General features: G+C 28.4%; 2 long non-coding RNA genes across 2 annotated transcripts in view; one reads left to right on the forward strand and one right to left on the reverse strand.

Moving 5' to 3' along the window:
* LOC119690136 overlaps window positions 1-11,073 on the reverse strand; it is a 28,947-nt gene extending 17,874 nt beyond the window's left edge. The window contains exons 1-2 of the long non-coding RNA XR_005253557.1: window positions 10,397-11,073; window positions 6,172-6,249 (exon numbers count right to left, since the gene is read on the reverse strand). This is a non-coding gene — a long non-coding RNA (uncharacterized LOC119690136). The remainder of the gene's footprint in view (window positions 1-6,171; window positions 6,250-10,396) is intronic.
* LOC119690137 overlaps window positions 1-21,818 on the forward strand; it is a 99,310-nt gene that overhangs the window by 53,362 nt on the left and 24,130 nt on the right. The gene's annotated exons all lie outside the window — the stretch shown is intronic.

The raw sequence follows: 21,818 nt of genomic DNA on the forward strand, positions 1-21,818 counted from the left end.
GATACGAAAAATGTCTCTTTAAACAATAAACAATTCTTTTATTAAACATGTAAAATTCCAAATTTAGAAGTTTAATCTGACAGATTAAAATTAAAAGAGGAAGTTCAAGTCTCGTCAGTTTAGCAAAGAAAATACGGTTCTAGGTGTAGTCTTGAGATCGCTTGGGAATTTTGGGATTACGTCAATTATTATTGAAAAATATTGTCATTTGATTATCATTTTGAGTTTAAGTAATATAAAAGTATCGCGTGATATAAAGTACAGAGAAGAGAGTACTTGCAACAAAATAGTGAAATTATGTTTCGTCATGAAATTTGGAATAATAGGTTTTGCTGCAATTGTTTAAATATCTCATTTTTAAAAAGCGATTAACATAGCCTTATGATATTTCTTTCTCTCTCTTTCTCATCAAAACATTTATAAAAATCGCTTAGCGCGAGCTATATGACATTTCGTTCACTCTTTCTTAGTCTATCTCCCTCTCTCTTTCAGTATATTTCTCTCTCCAAATTTATCTCTCTCTCTCTCTCTCTCTCAGTGTATCTGACTCTCTTAGTGTATCTCTTTTTCTATCAGTCTATCTCTCTTTCTCTCAGTCTATTCTTCTCTCTCAGTCAATCTCTTTCTCTCAGTCCATCTTTCTCTGAGTCTATCTCTCTCCCTCCCTATCAGTCTATCTCTCTCTCTCACAGCTTATCCTTTAAAATGTCTATATCTTTCGCTTTCAGTCTATCTGTTTCGATTTCTGTCTATTTGCTTCACTTTCAGTCTATCTCTGTCTCTCTCTCAGTGTATCTTTCACGCTTTCAGTTTAACTCTTTCCTCAACTTATCTCTCTCTTTAACTCAGTTAATCTCTCTCTTTCTCACTCAGTATTTCTGTCTCTTTTATAGTAAGTCTCTCTCTCTCTATTTTAGTATGTCTCTTTCTCAGTATTTTTCTCTCTCTCAGTATTTCTTTCTCTCTCAGAATCTCTCTCTCTTTCTTAGTATCTCTCTCTCACATCTCTCTCTCTCTACCTATCTCTCACTGTCTCTTTCTCTATCTCTCTCTTTCTTTGTCTATCTCTGTCTCCCTCTCTCTGTCTGTCTCTCCCTCTCTGTCTCTGTCTCACTCTCTCTTTTTCTGCCTTCCTCTCAGTGTCGCTTTTTTCTCTTTCTCTCTTTGTCAATCTCTCTATGTCTTTCTCCCTTTGTCTATCTTTTTCTCTCTTTCTGTCTATCTCTCTCTGTCTGTTTATGTCTCTCTGGTGTCTGTCTGTCTATCTCTCTCTCTGTTCCTCTTTGTGTCTGTTTCCTTTTCACTGTGTCTCTGTTTCTCTCTCTCTTTCTCCCTTATTAACTTACTCCCGTTCTCTCTCTCTTTATTCCTTATTAACTTACTCCCGTTCTCTCTCTCTATTATCTCTTCTTTTCTTTCTCTCTCTTTCTCCCTTTTTCTCTATTTTTCTCTCTTTCTCCTTCTCTTTCTTCCTTTCTTCCGTTTTTGTGTAAATTTTTTCTCTCTATTTAATCAACAATCTCTTCATATCAGTAACTACAATTTGTTCTATAGAAGTTAGGTAGTTCGGCATTATTGATAGAAGTTAGGAAGCCTAGATGTGGCGTCGCTTAGTTTTATTAATTTATGATCAATTATTTGGGGCCATTTATATCTGTGAGTGATTTTGGGGTTAAAAAAAATTTATTTTGACTATTTGAAATTCTTCATATGCAACTGTTTTGCCTTGATTTTGTGTATCTTTTGCGGAAAAATAGATTGCTTAATGAAAGAAAAGCCTTTGGTGCACATAGAAGTCATCTTAAAGTCTGTATTTCGTTTAAAGAGTTTTAAAGTTATTTCTCACAATTTATTATTAAATTTATACCTAATTAAAGATTTGTTCAAATAATTATTATTTGGTAATAAAAGAAAAGTGTCAGCAGAAATTTTTAATTGCATTTATCAGTTGGCAGTGCTGCCAAATTAGAAATTATTTTTATCGTACAACAAAACCGTAAAAGTTGAAAAAACATTGCGAACAAATTTATGCCAAACAAAATAAAAGAGCACCTACCCACAGTGCAGTCCTCCCACAAACTCACCAACTAAATTGGCTGGAAGCTGCAGACAGTGTAAAATATCAGCCAATGCCAAAAAAAATATTTCATGTACCAAAAAGTTGTGACCAGCAACGAAACAAAAAAAAGAAAAAATAATAATAATAATAGAAAGGACATAACAACTGCAAAAAACGCTATGGAAAGGACATAGTCCAAACGTTAATATAAAAATGTTTACCACCAAAATCCATTAAAAGGAGCATTAACAATTACTGTTTATAACCGAATCAAAATAAATTAGCAATTATTGAGTGTCAGTAGATTTTCACATCCCCATCCACATCCATATCCACATCCACATCCATATCCAGTATTTTTTGCCTTCGTGCTGTTAACTTTTACTGCGATGAAGGCGTTAAAAATCAATTGGCAATTATGCAGATAAAAATCAGTAAATAATTTAAAAATATTGTTAAAATAAGAAAAAAAAAATAAAATCAAAAAAAAAAAGAAAAAATTAAATAAAAATTAAATAAAAATTGTGGAAAAAATACAAAAAAAAAATGTGAAACATCAAATTACGAAACAATATTTCATGAGTTTTATGAACATTCGCGGTTAAAACAAGTGTAAAATAATTTTGAATAATAGCAAATATTTATTGAAAATAATTTTTTTATGGGGCCAGCAAAATTTATTAAGTATTTGCGGAAATGAAATCGGGCGTGCCATATGTTGCCAGCCACGGAATATGGGTATATGGTATAGGATTAAAACGCGTCATTTATTTTAAAATATAAACTGTTAAACTGGCTATGCCTTTTTAATAGCTTTGTAAAAATATATTTCGCAATTTTTAGCCAGTGCGCATTATTAGCTATCGAGTTTATTGACAAAATTTAGCAAAATTTATAATTTATATTTTTTCCACGCTTAAATTCCATTCCATTTTAAAATACCTATAAAGCTCAGCAACTGGACAAAGTTTAGAAATGTGCTAAAATTTTATATTTCAATAAAAAACTGATAAATATATTTATATATAAAATATTTATGAACTCTTTAAATAGGTAATAAATTTCATTTTTTAAACGAAATCAAATATAAAATAATCAATTTTTAATATTTAAGCATATCAAAAATAAATTCATAAAATCTTTTCTTCATTTGTCCAAGAAAATAGCTTAGATTAGGTTAGGTTGGCGCAGCGGCCTTGTGTTCCAAGAAAGCCCGCTTGAGCTCAAATAATAGACTAGCGATGGTTCGTACATAGACAAGGTGGTCAGTATACGACCAACACTCCTCCATTAGTTGAATGTTCAATAAAATAGCTTAGGTTAGGTTAGGTTAGAGTAGCGGCCTTTCGTCAAATAATACCTCGTGGTGGTATCACAGGAATAGCGATGGTTAAGACATAGATTAAGTGGTCTGTATACGATTAATGCCGAAAGAAGGTAACGATTCTTCTATTAAGTGAACGTAAACCAATCTGACAGTTCTATGAATCTGGCTGAATGAATATTATGATGAATGTTATTAGGGAAATATTGCAGGATGATAGCTCAGTCAGATCGGTAAAGAAAGGGGCCTCCAAGGCTTTTAAGGTTCTCCTAGCTAAAGATGAGCACATGAGATGAAACATAAAATCCTCCTAGTCCTCAGAACGTAGTGCTGAACAGATTAGCTTAGCATTTACTACATTTGTGTAGTAAACACAAATTACACCTCAAAAGAGACAATTTGCCCATGTCATTCTATTACTCATATCTTTTATATACGAATTCATAGTATTTTGCACTAACATGGCGAACGCTTAGTTCCAAGCTTATAATGGAATAAACGGTTTTGTCAATAAAATCATTTTCTCCATTTTGCGGTTTAAGTCATCCAGGAATGCATTTAATTTTATGCAGTTCTCCTACTGCTTTTACTTAATAATGCATTTAAATATATTATTATATTATTATTTAAATATATTACAAAATGTATATTATCTTTTATAATAAAACACTAAGAGAAATCAGCTGGATCACTTTTTAATTGTCATAAAAACAACATTTCGGTGAACTATCCTGAGATATAGTTGGCTAGTTGGCAACGCGCCATGAATTGCGATATATAACTGCGATATTTCATTTGATTTCTCACAGTACGTTATTGAAATGAAAACGTGAAAACTCGAATGTAATGACAAATAATCGGAGCATATTCCAACACTATCAACGCAAAAGATTCGGTTTGTTAGTCTTTACGGATTGCGGTATAACCTCAAGCCTGTGAAAATATTTAAGAAGTGCAAATTACCATATGAAAAGCATGCCGGATTGTTTGTAACCGTCTGGAAGTGGTTTCGTAAATTCCAGACTAAACATTTTTTTGTGGAGAACTAATCTTATGAAGATAGTTATAAATCTTCGACGGATGGTGTACGAGTCTAAAATTGATAAATATTTAAAATTATCCTGGAATATTATCACTGGATGAATTGCAAAAAATAAGTGAATTTGAATGCTATGGCTGTATTGAGAATATTAGGTAAACATCTTGGATTTACGAAGAAATCAATACGATACGGTTCTGAGTTTTTGAATTGGAAATTGAAAAGCGAAACATGTGTGTTTTCTTTAATATTTTCCTAAAAAATTTGAAAATGGGTATGCATGCACCTACAATAATATTCGTAAAACAAAGAAAAGTCGATGTTATAGAGATTAGTAAGTGTTAATCCACCTGTTAAGATCAAATGGGCCTAAACTGTTTGCTTATTCTTTCCATTCAATGCTAGCCGTATATTCTTTTTACTTAGAAATGTGTTTCTGATACTAAATCCTGTTAAATAATTTTGTAGTATCTCTCTATTTCCAGAATGTCATTCGTAAGTAAAAGGGTGCTATTATTTATCATATGCTGTATGTCTAAACTTCAAAAACGATATTAAGTTAGAAATTGTTGGATGCGTCCATATTTTGCCCTTTTGTTTGAGAAGTATATTAGCCTAGTGTTAAGTTAAAGTGGTTGAGACTACAACAACATACTATGTGAGTACTGTGCACAGTGCTAAGGCAGTAGGCAAAAGTTCATAGGATATCAATAGGAGAGTGTGTGTTCAAATATGAGTTTATTGAATTTCTTGCAGAAGGAGGTGGGGATGGATATGGTGGCCCCCAAATTTAGTTGTTTCAAAACAGAGTACAAAATTAATTAATATATTTGAGTAAAATAAAAGTATACCTTGTCATTGCTTTACTGTACCAAGTGATTAATAATAAATTGCAGCACCTTGAAAATCAATAACTATCATTAAATTTAAAAGCAGTTAAATAGATCAGAAAAACTGACATTATAATAAGCTACTGGTACTGTACTCATTTAAATTCAGCAGTGACTTTGTCATATTTCTACAATTAAGTTGTAGAAATATGAGCTGCATTGACTTGAAGTCTTGGACATTGTAATAGGCTTTAAGTAATAATTGATACTTAAGCTGCATCGACTCGCCCAACAAAAATGATTGATTTAAAAACTTGAAATTTAGAAGTACTTTTAAGAAGCAATATTAGGGAATTATAAAAATTTTATTGTTAAAATAAATGTAAGCTTGACGATAAGGCAATATTCTTTAGTATACTTCAAAACTTCAAAAAAAGAAAAAAGATATAACTGAGCTGAAAAGCCTATAAATATGCAAAGAAATTTTGAAACTTGAATTTCTAATCAATTTATTCCACTGACTAAATATGAATAAAATATTATTAATAAAAATCAATTTAAGTTAAATCTATTCAATATCTAATACGAATATGCAATATGTGCATGCTTCAAGATTTTCATAAATTTTAAAAGTTCAATAATTTGTTTAAAAAATATTTCGTTTTATGTATAAATTGATTAAATTCATAAAAGAAGATGAAAACTATGATTTATGATAAGAAAGTATTATTTAGGAAAGTATTTGAAAAATGATATTTAAATTCATGAAGTGTAGAAATTATTAAAAAAACTTTGACTTTTCCAAGCCATATAGTTTCGACTTACATATTTGATTTGATTATACATAAATCTGCAGATACAAATACTTTATGGGAATTTATTTAGAAGTAATAATAAATATATTTATGCAAAGACTTACCTCTCCAAAATTATCCTAAGGCAAATTAGAATACTGGCAGTTCCTTATAAGGTGTTCGACTGACTTGTTGTTTCAGTTCTAAAATGGAAACAAAATGATTTTTATTATGCTGAATTTAGTTAATGATAAATTATTGATAACTTAAATTAAAAATTATTTAAATACCTAAACTTATTGTGATAACTGGGCACAAGTATGGGTTTATTACCGATTTACGGCAGTCAGTTAATACCTACGAAATATTCTTAATGTCTTACATTATGGAAATTGTATACTTTGTATGCTTAAGGAAACTTTAAAATTTGTTGTAATAAAGTATTTTTCTTAAAAACTATTTTTATTATAGCTAAATAATATTATTTATTTCACCTAGTTTAATTTGCAAATTTGATCAAGAACAGTAGCGTCGATGCAATGTACTTTATTTATTGTACTTTTAAACCAGAAATAAGTAAATAAAGGCAACTTAAAACTCACGTTTGTTCGTCAGAAAAATAGCTAGTCTAGCTAGTCTAGTCTAATTCAATGCCTTTATGTCACTTACACTTTAAGTGGATGTACCTATCAGGTAACGACTTCAAATAACACATCAAGTAGCTAATATCACCATCTAAGCATTCACTTGGGTAGGATACCACCTGTCATAAGCATAAAACTATACAATATAATTTTATGCAGTTAACTTGGACTGGCTCTTCAAGAATCAATCCCCTTTAAGCTTGTAGTATTATAATCCCTTGTACAAGATCACAATTAAGTCTATTTTAGTATATGAATCTCAATTTTTGGTAACGCCAGTATTGCAAAAAAACTTAGTGGAAAACTTTGATAGTTATCATAGGCGCTATCACAGAAATTATCATACAGAGACATATCAGATATAAAAATATTCAATCAGATCTGCATATACCGATAGTAGAAAATAAATTGAAAAAAGATGAAAAGAAAACTCATTGAAAAACTATATGCGTATATGGGGTTTCACCACAAAGACATTGTCGTCCAAGAAGATACTACCGACCTGATATAAATCGGTAGTTAATGTAGCGTATAGACTCGTATTTCTAAGTTCTTAATTAGCCCTAAACTGTCAAAGTGAGGACTGCGGTACAATAATTATATATTAAATTTGACTGATAGTTACTTAGAGGTATATACTCGCAAAATGTTATGACTTATAGTTAGTCTTTAATTATAAAATAATATTTAACTAATTTATTTAACTAAAATTGTTATAAAAGCAAAATTTTAGCACGTAATTTAAATTGTTTGTCTTACAAAGAAAAAAATGTGACGATGTATAGTTATTTAATAACTAATAATGGATAACAACTTATAGTTTTTCACAAGTATTTTAAAGCTTCATATCTGGTACAATATAATCTATGTTTATCACATCTAGATATGCTAGGTTGCGTCACCTAAATATTCAATTATGGCTTTACTCAGTCTAACTTTTCGTTACATGGACTTAACTTTTGAGTAAAAAACTTCGTTATGATCCAATTGCTTTTATTGGAATGTTTGCTGATGAATTATTGTTTTATTTGTAAGAATTATCTGTGGTAATCTTTGTTTCCATATTATTTATATCCATAAACTCTATACTTCATTCATCCGCATCCATGGCAATTTTTCTATTGGTGGTGGTCACTTAAAAGACAGTCGTGGAAATTTCGTCTGCACTCAAATTTGCTTTAGTAAAGTTGTCTAGTTTGGTGTAGTTTGTTTTCGGTTTATTGTATGTGACGAACTATATAGATAGAACTATATAGGTAGACGTAGTTGATTTCCTAATAATTTATAAATTCTACAAATATTCATTTATGTTTCACACCTTTTGTAAGTTCTTGGTGTTTTCAATATTTTATGCACAGAAAGTTCCTCTGAAAATTACTTAAAACTTATTACTCTTCCACCTCCGCACGTTGCAATAGATCAATCGCTGCTACTCCTTTAGGGCGAGTAGCAATTTCAAGGAATAGGACGCCTTAGGTTCGTTCTAACAATAAGAGTGCCTTAAGCCCCAACGGTTATATGTGTTAAGTAAAAAGATAATGAGTTTTTCCATTTATTTGTTTTAACCAAAAAATCCTTTTAAACGGTATTTTTATGTTTTTCGGTGATTAGAACGGAAATTTCGTATCAAGCATTAATCCTCTATTAACATTAATAATACAACAGTTTGAAATTATAAAAAGAGATGCGTTATAGCTGTCGTACAATCTTTAAAATAGTCTGCAATACTTTCCTGAACCGAGTTTCTTCAGTTTTTTTTATTTGTTAAGTACTTTTTGCGTGTCTTGCCTAAATTCATTATATTTTCTTTTAATAGCCGATATTGCTCTCCATATGTGAATGGTATAGTTAGTTTTACTGAAAGTTGTGTTTTTTTTTATATATGTGTACACATATCTTTAGATCAAGATATTTTCAGATACCTTTCTTTTACAAATGTTTATCCTTACTCCTGTGCATATCATTTTAGATTTTATAACATATTACTTTCCTTGAAAATGTTTGACTTTTTAGTTTGCATTAAAGAAAATATTGTTGGTTATGTTATTATGTGTGTGGAATAAGTAAGTTGAATAAATAATTAAGTATTTAGTATGGAAATTTAATTTTGAAAAAAGAAATCAAACTATTTAAGTTAAAAATTGCTGTTTCAAAAAAATACATATTTTAATATGAAAAAAAAAACATGCAAAAAATGTAAACTAAAAACTTGATTTACTAAATAAATTATGCACTAATATATACAAATAAACAAAAGCATTCAGAATGTATCAGTTTTCGTATATTAAAAAAAAAAATTCTAATGTTACTCTTTAACTCTTTAACAAATTCATTTAAAAATAAATATTGCCAAATGTAATATTAAATATTAGATTATATTATATTAATTATATTAAATATTAATATATTAAACATATATATATATATATATATATATAAATGTATTTTAATATATAATATATATATTAATAATATTACAATTTAATATTATAATATAGATACATATTAAATACTGTAATATATTAAATTAAATAAATTATATTAATTATATTAAATATTAAATAAAAATAAATTTAAAAAACTTGAAAATACATTTCCTCTTTCAATAAACATTTATTTACTATTTTATATATTATAAATCAAAAAAAATTAAAAAATAAAATGGACAAGATTGAATATTTAATTTCATTGCATATTTTTAGGAAGTCGAAAACAACTTCTGTATCTGACTTTTAAGGTGCTAAAGATACGGTTATGTGGTGTAAAATAAGACACATATATGGACGTGTACGCTACACTTAGAAGTTGTGAAATTTAACCATGTGATAGAAATCAAGTAGGTTTTTCCTGATAGCTGAGAAGGGCGCTGCGTATAAGGCCTTACTAGTTAAATTCTGAAGTACCTAATTTTATTTATAATAATTGCGTGTCTGGCAAGCTTCAAAAAGATTGCCGCTCTGAACTTGGTCACTTTTGACTTTTTTTTACAAATGTTTGGATACAACAATCCTGTGTTCTTATTTTCATTTAGTATTTTTGCAAGACAAAAAGAGTGCACGATATTTAAGGATTTTTGGACTTCTATTCATAATTTTTTGTCTTAGTGATTTTTTTACTTTTGAAATATTAAGGATTACTTAATAATAAGTCTTTACAAGAAGAAGCTTAATGCAATATAATTTGTATATGACCAAATATACGTACAACAGATCAAATTTTTTTGTATTGCGTCGGTAGTACTTATTACTATATGATCTTAATTATAATCAATTTTTTAACGTAGCGAAAATATATTATTAAATAAAGAACATAAATAAACGGAAAAAAATAGAAAATAAAAGTAGTAAATGATTTTATAATAGGTTATAATAATTTATATATATAAATAACATAAGAAAGATAAAAAATCTCAAAAACCTCGAATAGATAGTAGATCTGCTTTTACGATGTTTGAAAATACAAACTTATCGCTAATGTGGGTTCAAACAAGAGGAAAAAAAATAACTGAGCACTTTATTTGCAAATTCCCGGAATTGGTAAAACTAACAAACTTAAAAAATAATCTTCTCCATTTAACTTGTTTTTTTGTTAAATAATTTTAAATATGATGATATTTTTGATTCAAAAGGAATTTTGTTAAAGAGCTACGCACATTCTTAAGTATTGTAGACAATTTAAACAAAAAAAATAAAAATTTCTTACTTACATGTTCTCCAATTTACGCCCACATGTTGCTGTCAAGTTTTACGCTGACATTTATTTTTCTGGAGTTGTTTTTTGGTTGGTAGACAATTTTTTACGCGTCAAGTGTCGCTTAACATTAAGGACATACCAAATTTATAGCTTTTGGGTCCATTACGCGTAGATGTAAACTCATGTCCGAACAATTTATGTTGCTATTGTTAACTGTTTTGTGTTGGGAAAAAGTTTTGAATATTGTTTTTATATTATTTACCAGTTGACAAAAATAAAAATACAATGGAAAAAAAACAACTCAAAGTTGGTCGCTTACAACACATTTTAACACGTTTTCATTATATCAAAACGTCTCTTGAGGTTATGCGCCTAAACATACACAACATCAGTTTATTCTTTGTTAGTTGTTTTTTGGCTTGAACATTATTGTTTTTTCTTTTGTTTTTGTTATTCTCTTGTTGCAGTTTAGTTTCTTATTTGTGTTACTCGTTGTTGCTTGCCATGTGCGAGTTCTATGCAAAAAACTGTTAACTGTCATTGTTGCTTGTCGCTGTCGTCAACAAGCCACACAAATTAAGTGAATACCAACAAATAACAATAAGAATATTGTACCGACAACTTTCACAGTATCGAAGCATTACTGCCAAAGGCACAAAATATTTCACGCAGGCATACGCCAAAACATAAACGCACTCACTTACACAAGGACCAACACAACGACACTTAAATAAGTCACTGAGTCACTTAAGTCGCTAATATTTGAAAGCAAATATGTTTACTATTTCACAACAACGCGCCAAAAAACATGCAACTTTATATTTTCGTATTTAAATTCAACTACTGTTTTTAGCTTGACATTCTCCGTAGCTGATTTGTCCGCTTATGTTTCGTTCATAGCTCTTTGTCGAACGGTTTAACACTGACGGTCATTGTCAATGTTATTTTTGGTGTAAGCAGATACGGCACATAATGCCGCAAAGCTTTTAAACTGCTTATATGAGTGGTGACTACTAATATGTTGAGTGTGGTGAATATATTTATAAAATGTTGATACCAATGCTATGTGCAAACGGACCTGACTTAAACGATAACATAGAAAGCTAGCAGTAAAATTATATGTAAACCTAAAGTACAGTAATAATCATTTGTTTCTAATTTTCAATAGGTGTTGAATGTGTCAATTTGCATAGTGTGGTGTGTATGATTTCACAGTTATGTTAACTCCTATTTTTATATTTTACAAATGAATCGAAAGTGGGGTTGTATTATGTTGAATATGTTATGCGAATGTCGCGTTGAAACATGCTTCTCACAAGTGTTAAATATAATTTTAGATGTTAATAATAATGTTGTAGTCGAGTTTGGTGAGTTAATAAAAATTTAATTTGCATAAAATTGATATAATATAAGAAAAAAAATGCGAATGAAAATAAATATTTTTTTAATATTTTCCATTTAATGGAAAAACTGTTTTCTTTAATACTACAAAAGTAACTAAAACCGGTTTACTTCATCACTAAAGTCTACTATATATGTCTTCTTTTTGGCCAATATCGTCAATGGAGTTGTTTACGGATTTATATGACATTTAAAACCATGATTATATTAATAACAAAAAATCATAATTAATAATTAGATAATACCAAATGTTTAATTATAAAATTTTATCAAATAACATTACTAACAAAAATTCGAATACTGAAATGTTTCTATATTTTTAGGAAACTATAGAGTCTCCTGTTCAACTTGAGTCAGACTTTAATTATTTTTATACCTTCCTATTCTACGTACTTTCCTCTATCCATTTTACAACATGTGTCATTGTACTAAATTTAAACTTTCTCTTTTTATTCTTTCCCATTCTACATACTTTCCTTCATCCGTTTTACAATCCGTTCTACTGCAGTAAATTTAAACAGTCTCCTAATTAATGCTCTATATGTTTTTAAATCACTAGGTCTAGCAGAAGATGATGTAATATTTTTATTACCATATTTTTATTTAGAACCGAAATATTAAAAGTACAAAATTTTGTTAAATAATAAAAATAGAAATAGATCATTTAATTTTTTATTTAATTTTTACAAGTTTTAAAATAAAACATTGTTAACATAGTTGGTGTTTACCAGAACTGACTATCTTATAGTCACACTATCAAGCTGTTAAATTTCTATTTTATAATAATATAATATGAATGCACTATACGATATAACATTACAGTCATATTAACCAATTTCTGTTAGGTAAAATGTTATTGGTTTAAACATGTGAACAGTTTCAAGCGAATATAATTAAAAAAGGTGGTTTCAGTAGAGTTATTTTATCAATATATAAACTTAACAGATAAAACTCAACAGTTTATCTGTTAGAAGTTTTTAACAGTGGTCATAAAATTTCATGAAATATTTTGCTTTATATAGTCAAAAGCATAGAAATAATACTATGTTTTCGATTACAGTTGAGATATTCGAATTTAATGCAATGTAAGTTTTAACTGCTGTAAGTTTTTCGCTTTAAATTCCATCTTCAAATGTTATAGGTATATTATCTACAGCACATTGTGTACAGCGTAGATAAATGTAATATAAATTCCTTGTAGTATTAACAGATAAATCCTGCTGTTGTTTTCGAAAATTGCCATAAAAACACTCAATAATATGGTCCCTGCTATTAACATTACTCTATTTAATATTTCGAACCCAGTATATAACGAAACATTATCTTTACAGTAATTCTGTAAACTAACAACTATCATCAACTTAAGATCGAATTAACATTGTCTCAAAAATGCTGTAGGGAGTTAACACCTGTAGTATAACTGTGAGGACAGTGTGTTGAAAACATTTCTCTCAACATAATGTTAAGGCTGATATACTATATTTCGCTTGCTCCTCTTAACCGCTACATGTTGTGCATTGTCAGTAGTACTTTGATTCGTGCATAGTTCGCTTGGTTGAATAGTTCGCTTCGTTTGCTGTTAACATTCGTTGCATGTTGAATATTTCTGTTCGTTCGGTTTATACACTCGTCTTATGTTAAGTATACGTCGTGTGGGCCCATGCAGGTTATCGTTATTACTTATCACATTCAGAGAATAGTAACGCTGCGGCACTTGCTGGCTTCAGTTGCGATTTTATAAGTGCGCATACCATTTTCTCTTGAATAAGAAATCATAAATTTTGCGTAATTTAAGAAGGCAAATGCGATATTTGCAATAACGAAATTTCTTATGAATTTAAAATTAAAATTTTAGTTTTTTTGTCGTCCCTTTTTAAGTAAGCATTTTATTAATTTTTTAATTTATTAATAAAATATAAGGGGCAGCACTGCTGAAAGGGAATATTAATTGCTTTTCTTTGTTTTGTATAAAATTCAAATAATTTTGTCTTAATGCGGTTCCTAAGCCTTACGGGTTCTTATCATGTGTTTGGAACAATAGTAAAAAAATAATAATATTCATTCTCTAACCACTTCCACTTCACTGAAATCAAAGCTTGGTATATTTACTAAGTGAACTAAGCACTTATATACATTTAATTAAAATCAATTAATTGAAGTTCTACTGGAAAACGTTTTCTTTTAAATAATTTAAATATCTTGGAGATAAAATTATTTGGTTTCTATAATTGCGATTGAATATAATATATATCCGATTGTAACATGTGTAATATTTCAATGGAAGTTAGTTAAGGCTAAGTTCTGTCTTTAATTTATAAGCTTCTTAGTCCGGGGTGCTTAATATCAAAAAAAGTGAAAATCTAGAATTCAAATTCTGAATTCAAAATTTTTATTTCTTTCAGATTTTTATTTTCGTTCTTTAGTTTTAAATTTTTTGCACATTTATTACAATTAATGCAATAAATAAAATTTTTATGGAAGTTAAGTTTGGTTGCTAAAAGTGCACTTAGTACTTTCTCATTATATTCTAACTCTAGTCATGGTATGTTAAATACTCATTTCAGATAGATCAAGTTTATACAGTTCTTAAAATTCCTTAAAGTTTATTTATGCTACTTAGAACAGTTTATTAAGCATGGGTGTCCACTGTTTCTAAAGAACTGGGTATGGGCGAAGGCAATAAAAAATTTTTTTTTCTTTTCTTGGTTTCATATATGGTAAATCTTCTTTGTTTTGAGTTCATTTGCTTTTTGGTTTCTATATATTTTTTGTTCAGCGGAATATTGTCCCATATATACAAGGTGATCTCTTATATACTACAGTTTAAAAACTTGCGTTGACGGAATCCATATGGTCATAATTACATCTTCGCTATCTGATGAAGTAATGATGTTTTATAAATTTTGTTCTAATTGTGAAAATTTTCGCTTAAATTACGCAAAAAGAATTGGAGAGTTTCATTGTAAAATAAATTAATATAGTAACAAATTTTAACACTGAAATATATATATATAAATCGAACTGATTTTTATTAATTGGAATTGTCCAAGCGCATTACATACGTCACTTTAGATACTGACTGCAGGGAATTAGTGTATAGGATATATCAAAAATTTTTTGGCAATAAATATTCGCTCGATAATAAGTTAATTATTAAAATTAACAAAAAATGTTAATGAACTTCTAAGATATGTACTGTGATTGGAAGGAACGATTACGAATTTACAAAAAAAAAAACGTATATTTCTTTTTTTTTCCAAGTTTTCGACATATTGCACTCATAATCAGGTTTCCATTGCATATTCCTTGCTCTTTAGATCTTATGAGAAATTCTTTACCTACATTGCATTTCTTTACATTTCACTGTGACGAAACATTCTGAATATTAAGCTAGCATCCAGTACACATGTTGTTATCGATAAGCCATTTGCGATAACATGAATTAAAGGTTCGTTATCGGATGTTATTTTAACAAGGTAAAGAGTACCTTTATTACCCTGAAGCGATATGCGACAATCTTCAGGCTGCCCTACTAAGCATTATCTTATCTCAGAGTAAACACTAATCGCATGGGGCGGTATGCATATCTTAGATCAATCATTGAATAAGGAATAAGTCACGAAGTTTATAAGGAATACTCAAATTAGTCAGTGAGATGGGTGGAACTCTGCAGAAACCTCCCAGCTATCAAAGACTAAAAATGCCAAGATGCACTAACTCGGAGAAGGCTCAACATAACTAACTAAATATTGAAAATGAGCATAAAATATTGAAAACACTTTCCGATTTATTTCCTTAGACTCATTAAATGGGTATGGAAACTTTATTTTACCGCAGACAGCAAATTTAAATTTATGGTATATAAAAATTCATTTATTTGGTACTATATATGATATCTGATATAATTTTGCATGTAATGATAATTAAATTAACTAAGCATCATTTTTAGCTTATAAGAGCTTGTATGATATAGTCATGTTCTAACGTTGAAATAACTACCTAAAGCTAGACTTTTGAAATCGAGTGAGGCCATTAAAGAGAAGTAGCTAAAGAAATTGAAAACTATATCTCAAACAGCTAATGAAATATGTGTGTAAAATTGTATTAAACGCTGACAAATGCACCTACAAGGAAGATGTTAAAAAAATTTTGTTTTTTTGTTGGATGATATTTTTTCGGCTTATTTATGAGTACCTGTTACTTTTAGATGGTATATAAGTCGTTTTATTAGTTTTTACTTTAATATAATGCAACAATTTTTTTTAAAGCTTAATTTCAAAAAGGTGACATTCTTACATTTTCGTTAGTGCTTATCACAAACAACTGTCCTACTCTATTTCAAGTTATAACCACTATTTCAGTATGTCTATATATATATATAATATATATATAGTAGTAACACGTGGATTTTAAAATTTTAACTTAATATGAATTTTTTGTATTTTTTTTAAATTAATTATTACTAAAATCATTTCTTGCAGTCTCAAAAATAATTATTTACGAATAATACAATACAAAATACAAGACTTATTTCTAAGACCATTAATGATGGGTATTTGGCAATACTCGAAACAGCTGTATGGTCAGCCAAATTAATTAATTCAGTCAATTAAATAAAATAATATAAAATGAATTTTTGTTGTTGTAGTTCACTACTGTTCGAAAAAACCGCTTTATACAATCATTTCTAAAATATTCATATTAAACTTTTGGTGAATTTCGGTAAATTTAAATTTGTCCTTAATATACCATATTACTTTTATTTTTTTCTTATATATTTTTATTCTGGCTATAAAAGAAAAGTCGAAAAATAAATTTAAAAGACTTCATATTATTTTTATTTTCGAAGCAAGCTAATTGCTCAATTGTTCACAGAATATATAATTTTTTTAATTATTTTTAAAAATCATAAATTTTTTTTCAATAAATAAAATATATTTTTCAAAAATTATTTATTTTTTACGGAATCTGTTAGTGTTTTAAATATTAACCTCGTAGAAGATTCTCAACATACTCAGAATTCGTTTTTTGAAAGTTCGTTGTAATGTTTTGTCTTCATATCAATGGCTTTGCATAGTTAACAGCTTACCACAATTAAACTTACCCACCCAAGCGAGTTTAGTTGCTTATTTGTGGGGAACAAGATTTCTCACTACTTACCACAAGTAACGAAACATTCTCCCCTTACCATTTGCTGTTGCAGCTTTTAAGTCTAAGACAATATTTTTGTAAATGCTTGAAATGTTCATTTTGTACATAATTTTCACCACAATTTACAGTCGCTGTAACAATTGCATACGTGATTACACCACGGCATTTAACATGGTAGTAAAACGAACCGTGTTCGGTGGTACGCATACAGTTTGCGCAATTCACCACACCAGCGGCAAATGAAAGCTAACAAAATTTGTTTTTAGGGTAGCCTTTGCCAATCGTGTGTGTTTTGGGACAATTCAGTACAACTTCGGAACTCGTCAGGATGTAAAGGATATGTAAGACACCGGCACGCGGTCGTACGGCTCTTACATTGTTGGTGTGTGTGAATTTAACTGTGCAAGAAACCAAACTGATTTTTGGCCAAGCCAAATGTTAAAAATAAAAAATAATTATGGAAAAATTTTTTCAAATAATTTGAAAAAAATTCTGAAAAAAAATTCATACTAAATTTTAGTTCATCACTAAAACACAAAAAAAAAAAAAATAAAAAGAAATTAATTGTAAACATTTAAATAAAGTGCGGAACTAGAATTACTCGCCTGAAGCCATTCGGAAATTCAAGTCAGTAGCGTAAGTCGTACACAGCTTTTATTGGTAAAGTGTTCGCTGCCGTAGGAGCTCCTGACCTATGACCACATTTAAATGATTTCGTCGTTATTTGTGCTAAGTGTTCGTCATTTCAGCGATTGTTAGGTGCTTGCATTGTGCCAACAGAAACATTTAAATACGTCCTTTCGTGTTAGTTCGTTTGTCATGAAATGTTTAGCGCGAAGCGCAGACGAAAATTTTGAATTTAACATTTTTGCTAGGATGTCGTGTGTGTTTCTTAGCGTGCTTTTAGGCTCAAAATATATATATTAAAGAAGCGTTGCTTATTTTTTTATTTTTTTTTGGTTTTTTTCGGTTTTCAGTTTTTGGTTTTTGGGTTTGTGTTTGTTTTCATTTCGTTATTTCGTTTATATTGTAATTTTGCATAATTTTTCGTACTTTAAAAAAGTGCTCGGTAAATTCGATAACCTCTAACCTAACCACTGTGCACGGATATATTACATATTTTTGCTATATATAACTTGTTGTTGTACTGACGGTTAATATATCGTTTGTTTTCATTTTAAGTTTTGCCGCTACTATACAAAGACTACAAAGTTAGCTAGTCACGAATGTCAGTACTAAAATACACTGAACGAAATACTTGCAAACGAAAATAATAACAAACAAAACTTAAAATAAAACAAAAACAAAAACAAAAATAAAAAATTCACTAAAATATTGAAATTTATGCCTGAAGTGAAAATTACTTAGAATAATAGTGGAACGAGTCCTTTGTGTAGTATATGTTGTTGCTATTCCCATATAATAATACTAAATTTGTAACAAATGCATAACAAAAAATATAGCTTCCTTCCTATATGTGTACAACAACAGCAATAACAACAACACTAGCAACAATTACAACAATAATAAAGCTACAAAAATAAAAACAAAAAAAAAAAATAAAAAATAAAAATAGTAAAAATTGTAAAAAATTTATTTTCATTCAATTTCGTATTTCAACAAGCAACTTTACGCTAGCTGCAACGTGGGATCTTTCAACAGAGTTTGCATTTTAATGCTACGAAATGGTAAAAAATTCTATAAACGAAAATATTTGCAAATTTAATTAAAACGTTTGTTGTTGATGAACACGGCCTTGTGTGAAAATGCTTTACTTTTACTCATTGCGTTTCCTGCTTACAAACATTTTTCACAAAAAACAAAAACAGAAAACAAAGGAACAAGAATAAAATATGTATGTAATAAAGTTCAAAATTTATGCAGTTAGTTTCTTTATACCAAAGTTTTTTAATGAAATTTTCTGTAGATATTAAAAATCTTTTGGGGCCTTTGTTGTAAGTGGGAGCTATTTTTTCTTATTTGAAATTTCATTTTTTTTTTTTTGCAATTTTCAAAATTTTTCCAATATAGTTGGTTCTTCTACAATTTAATTCAAGTGGGAAAATTTTCAAACACTAAAATTCTTTAATTGAAGTTTTAAAGTAAATAAAAGTGCTTAAAAAAGTACAAAAATTAACTGATTTCCAAATAGTAAAAAATTGTCTATTCATAAGTGTTTTGAGTTTATAAAATGCTAAAAAAACTAACAAGAATCCTAAGTACAACAGATCGCCGAAATATGCAAAAAAATCCACTTCAACTTTTTCCAAAAATATTCTTTTTCCATGTTTTTTTTTGTCCATTGAATCTTTAAATATAGAGTATATATAGAGTATATAGAGTAATATAGAATACAACTATGAGATTTATAGTAAAACTACTCACCACAGTTATTTGTGAAATTCATTTTTGTGCTGAACATAGACATGTTTTCGATACTGTCAAATATATGCTTAGTTTGAGTGATATTTATTTTAAAGTTTTAAGTTGTAACTATATATACTAAAGATAAATGAATAGTGTGGAATCCGTTTAAAAAAAGTATTTAATTTTAACTTTTGGGCTATTTAGGAGGATATGTTGAATGCACACCTTAAAGTGTTTAGTTGTGGCTATTCATACTTACAGCTATTTAAGACACTGCATGTATGAATTATTAGTGATTTTTATATAAAGAAATTTAGTACGTATTTAGAGTTATTTAGGATACTACTAAATATATATATATATTAAGCATGTGTGATTTTTATTTGAAGATTTTAAGTTGTATCTGTTCGTACTTAGAGTTAAATTCATACTTACAGCTATTTAAGACACTATCATGTATGAATTATTAGTGATTTTTATTTAAGGAAATTTAGTACGTATTTAGAGTTATTTAGGATACTACTAAATGTATATATATATATGAAGCATGTGTGATTTTTATTTGAAGGTTTTAAGTTGTAACTGTTATTTTTTAAGTTAAATTCATACTTACAGCTATTTAAGACACTGTCATGTATGAATTATTAGTGATTTTTATTTAAAGAAATTTAGTACGTATTTAGAGTTGTTTAGAATACTAATAAATAATGATTTTTATTTAAAAGTATTAAGTTGTGACTGTTCGTATTTCGAGATAAATGAACACTGAAGCACACATTCTTAAAATGATTTAAATTTAACTGTTTATCTTATAGTTATTCAAGATACTTGCTGGTATGACTTGTAGGTGATTTTAATTCAAAAATATTTAGTTTTAAGTATTCGTAGTTCGAGCTATTTAGTTTACTTCTAAATATGTACTAAATATGACTACTTTTTTATTCTAAAATATTTAATTTTAACTATTTGTACTTTGAGTTATTTAAAATCTGTTAAATAAACACTGTTTGGGATCCTTTTTTAGCCTATTTAACTTTTTCTGCTTTTAGAGTTATTTAGGATTTCTTTAGTGTATATTATGAGCGAATTTTTTTCAAAAATATTGGAGTGAGCATAGTCGCAGTCGCAGCATATAGTGTCTTCCAGAAACTAATAATAAAATTGCCAATTAAGTGAATTGTTTGTGATTGACTGTAAAGCTATTTCGGATATTGTCAAATGTTGGTTATCAGTTGTACTTGGAAAGATTGTTTAGTTTTGATTTGAATTTACTTAAGTTTTTGATCAGTATCTGAATACGACTTTTTTTGAATCGAATATGAACTGAGATCTTGGTTCAAGAGGTGTTGTTGGGTATGTGAATAATCTTAAATTGCTCGTAATTGACAATTGGTATGTAGAGATAGCACAAAAGATCCAATTGGTCGCACTGTACAATTCTTCTCTCTAAAAATAACCTGTTTCTTTTATATACTTATGGCAAAAAGCTGTTATTAAATGAAGAGTAAAGAGTAAATATTGTACAACAAAAGTAGTTCAATCAGTATTTTATAAAAAGTTTTTTGTATAATATAAAAGAAATGAGTAGTTTAATTTATTTTATTTAAAAGAAATTTTCAAATCAATTTTAAAAGCAATAACTTTTTATTGAGAAAAATTGATTCGAACTTATTTGAAATTGCTTTCTTTAAATATTAAATAGTACAGAATTTCCATCTACTATACATTCTCCACTTCTATGCTTTCATCACTCCACTTCCTACTTTAACATTCAAAATTTTGCTTGATTTAATTTGAGTTGAGGAAACCTTTTGCATTCTCCGAGGTCGTAAAAAAATTATAACTTTTCCTAAATATGCAGCAGGAAGTCAACAATTTTGGTGTTTCCGGTTTGAATTTGATTTCGTTAAATATTGTTTTGCTCTTTAAATCCTATAAATTATGAAGTGCACATGTTTTATTTGATTTAATGTAGTGGAAAAGAATTGAAGGTATTCGTTAGTGTAGATTATTTTTTCTAGATTAATTTATTTTAATTAAATGCAATAAATATATTTGTGTTAAATATGTGACGAAATATGAAGACTTAACAAAACTTATAGGCTTCCAAAGAAGCGCTTCATAAAAAATATAATAGTTAATACTTAAAGAAGGCTCAGGTGTTTACAATTATTCAGCTCCTTTTATGGTAAATACAAATTTAAATATATATGTATATAGTATATGTGGTAATTTTTTAATTCAAAGAAAAATTTGTAAAAACTTTATGTAAAGGCTAATAACTTCTTTAGAAACTTAAACTACTTGCAGTTGTTTGAAAAGAATGAACATAAACGGGTTGTTTGAGCTACAGATTCTTAATGTGGTTTTAAATAGAGGCTTAATATTCTATCTTAAAATTTTTAATCTATTTTATCATATTAAAGTCCATCAGCTCTCTGTTCTCTGGGTATGTCGTCTAGTCAAACCCGACGAGTCACAACTGAAAGTTATATATCATTAATTATTTGAAGGAT

This window comes from Teleopsis dalmanni, chromosome X, assembly GCF_002237135.1.
Source record: "Teleopsis dalmanni isolate 2A chromosome X, ASM223713v2, whole genome shotgun sequence".
Lineage (NCBI taxonomy): Eukaryota > Metazoa > Arthropoda > Insecta > Diptera > Diopsidae > Teleopsis > Teleopsis dalmanni.